The 3739-nt window shown below is 36.4% G+C and overlaps 1 pseudogene; it reads right to left on the bottom strand.

The window, feature by feature from the left end:
• Positions 1-2258: 2258 nt before the first annotated feature.
• Positions 2259-3228, bottom strand: LOC149144918 (uncharacterized; annotated as a pseudogene).
• Positions 3229-3739: the final 511 nt, after the last annotated feature.

The raw sequence follows: 3739 nt of genomic DNA, 5'->3' as shown, positions 1-3739 counted from the left end.
ATGTAAACAAATTATGAGCCACATCAAGAGCCTGCATTGTTCTAAATAAGGCACATGCATGCTTAAGGCATACTTGTGCCACTCTTAGCATCTTTTATCATATTTTAGTTTTTCCATAATTAGAGTAAGTGCTTTTCTCTTGAGTTGTCATTTCTAGAATTGGTAAAATACATTATTGAGGAGTGATTCCTTGTTTAGGATAGGTCATGGACCACTAGGAGATTGTGGCTTCCATTCATGCATGCTTTACTCTTTGAGGCTCTAATCTAGGAAATTATCTATGCAGATCAGGGCGCTTTTCCCAAGGCTATTTTTAGGTTGGCTTACTTTGTTTTAACCATAGCCCCACATCTACAAAGAAGGAAGTGTGGGTGAGGTTTTCATATTCAATGAGTGAGTGAGTGTGTTTAGTGTTGAAATTGTAGCATTGTATTTTCTATTTTTTCAGTTAATAAAACAAATGTGATTTTGAGTGTTGTATATTTCTTTGAGCTTCTGTTGTTCACATTTTCTAGAATTAGCATACAAACAAATGTTTTGGGAACTCATCGATTTTCCAGCTTTCTAGGGCTTGTAGTTTGGAGATCTGCTTACTATGTATTGGAATTTTAAGGAAATTTAATTGACTTCATGGCATTAATTTCTTCCATTTTCACTTCCTAGGCCCATTTCATTTTAGACTTTCATTATTTGAAAAGCTCTTTTTATATTCCATTATGAATTTTCAATCTTCATTGTTCATTAACTTTCAATTTTCTAATGCTTATATGCCTTCTCCCTCTCCTATTATAATTAAATCAAATTATTTGACAATCTTTATTTCTTTTCATTTTTCAATTACCATTGTTCGTTAATTTTTAATTTCTAATAATATCAAATAACCCTATATATACTATCCTCCCTCTCCATTTGCAACATTTCTAACACTTCCTTAACCCATGATGATGAGTCAAGTGAAACTAAAAAATCTTTCGCAAGAAGGAGCTCAAATAAAGCAATAACCTGAGCCCCAATACGATTGGGGGATATAACCTTGTCGTGAAAGATTGCTTTATTCCTCCCAAGCTAGATGCCCTAGCTTATAAGGGGAGGGATGTTCCTCAACTTCTTGGGAGAGGTAGAGTTCCACCAAGAGAGATAGGTCGAATTAAAAGACTCACCATTCCATCGAAGCTCTACAAATAGTGCATTGCGTACCAAGTTCCATACCTAAATAGTTATAGGACAAGACAAGAATAACTGCTCAATAAATTCCTTCGCATTTTTTCATAAAGGTCATCGTGATGGACCAATCAAACGCCTCTTCCTTAAATTTTCCTCTGTCAGAACTTTATCCTTCAATAACCACCATAGGAACACAAGCTTTTGTTGGGCACTTCAATTTCTAGACATGCTTCCACCACCATTCATGTTCCTCAAGTTCCGTCCCAGCATATAAGAAAAAATATCCTTCCTTTGGAGATTACTCCCCAAATGGAGAGTGTATCCATTGGAGCTCTTCTTCTCTATCTTGAATTCTAACATGAGAGATATTTAGGGCCCCCGTATAGTTGTGTCATAGCTGATGCCAATATGTAGGCAAGTTAAGAGCCCGAGTAGGCAACCAACCTTGAGCCCATAGAGTGGAATTATCTGGGTCACCAACTTGATTTAAGGTTCTTATACCTTGAGTAGCTAGGTGCTACATTATAATCATTTATATTAAACATAACACAAATTATAAAATTGTTTACATTATACATTAACAAATATAATATTAAATATTTTGTACCTATAATTTTAAATATATTTTAAAATACAAAGCAACATAGTACTTATCACATTTAAAGATACAAAGGATTTAATATTATGTGAATTTTAAAATACATGAAAAATATGTAACAATATGCTTATTTCTTCCCAAAATACATAACATTCAATACCATGTTTATTGCTTGTTAGGATACATACTATGTATTGAGATGTTTATTGTGTGTGAGGATAAATAGCTTTTAATGTTGTGTAAAGTGCTTAGTGTCTCTCGTGCAACTACTTGCTCATGCCACATGTAAACTTAATTAGTTTGACAAGATTTCTTTATGTAAGGTGCTTAGGGTCTCCTGTGCAACTGCTTGCTCATGCCACATGTAAACCCAATAAGTTTGACAATTTTTCGCCAATGATTGATCACCAATGACTAAATCCAGAAAAAACCAGTTTTCTTCATCCTATTACAATATGGCCATTCCCCCATATAAATAGCGATTACCAACGATGCCTTACCATCGATGAATGAAGACACCATGATCTCTGTGAGTTTGAAGGAACAGCGGGCATTTCCATTTAACTTTTTCAGATAATTTTGAAGAACACTGCAAGAAGAGCTCTTTAATGAGACACATGAATCATGTTCCTCTCATATTCATCATCTCTCTGGTCACATGTTCGAATCCCATTTTCACAACCACGAAATCCTGATACCTAACACTCATTTCACTTAGCCATCCTACAATGTCAAAACACTCTTTGCTTCTGCTGCTGCCATTATCTTGCACTACTTGCTTTATTGAGTTGAGGGACGTCGATGAGAAAGACTCGAATCCACTCATATTGAGGGCATAAGTATCAAATGCTTGGTTCTGCTTTGGATAAGAAGCCAAGAACCACCCTGCATCTACATTGATAGTGTTGTTACTGTTACGCCCAATTTGCACATAAATATGGTGTTTACAGTTATTGATGTCTTTTACATTGTGTAAGAAAATCACATAACTATGATTCAATATTAGGGGCGAGGGCCACCACAGGGCTCAGGGAATGCGAGAGGTTGGAGGGATTTCCCATGTTCAGACGCTGCAGGGAGACCAACATTACTGCGATGCCATTTGGTTTGAGTGTTTACTCGATCTCAGAGGCAAGAAACGCTGGAACTTTGGCTCAATCAAATGAGCCTAAGAAAACAAAGAAGACGCTCCAAGAACAAGTTACCCGTGATTCGTTCCACGTGGTAAAACAACATATGGGATAAAGGAGGACGAAATTTGAACAATATGATTGAATGAATTTCCCTAGTCCAGCCTTGCAAGGGAACACTTTCGGTGTAATTTTCTTTGTTTTGTTTGTCAAGTTGTCTGTGATCCTTTAGGGTTGAATTGTGGCTTGAGGAGATGGCAAGAGCTAACGAGCTTGTCATAGGGTATTAAATGCCCGCTTACATGCGCCTTTGAGAGCCCGATAACACACCGCCATTATTTTTTATTTTTCTAGTCACCGCGCGCGTGTGCGTTATCGGGTTATCGAGGGCGCATGTAAGCAGGGATTTAATGCCCTATGGCAGGCTCGTTAGCTTTTGCCTGAGGAGACATGACCTAGGGGTATCTAAGCTATCAAAGTCACTCAAGGATCGCACCTGGCCTGGGCTACACTAGTGCTTAGTTGAATGGATTTTTTAGTAGGTCTCCTCCCCTAGCATAGGGCACAACCACCCTTGAAGTTTGATCCTAGGTCGCCTTGCTGATGACGCCCATCCTCAACCTGTTGTGCTAGTAAAACTTGACACCTCCCATGTAATTATTGTTTACTTTTATTTAAATTTTAAATTTTATAGTTATTATATATTTATGCATCATTTTAATAAATTATTATTTATATAATTTTTATATATGATTTATTAAAAAATAAACATAAATATCGATTGATTTATTAAAATACCACATAAAAGAGAAAAGTACGAAGGTTAAAGTTGAATTAAACAAAATGA

The sequence above is a fragment of the Pinus tabuliformis genome, chromosome X (assembly GCF_031772625.1).
Source record: "Pinus tabuliformis cultivar Carrire ecotype Pingquan chromosome X, CPIR1, whole genome shotgun sequence".
Classification (NCBI taxonomy): domain Eukaryota; kingdom Viridiplantae; phylum Streptophyta; class Pinopsida; order Pinales; family Pinaceae; genus Pinus; species Pinus tabuliformis.
This window is presented reverse-complemented; position numbering and strand designations above follow the sequence as displayed.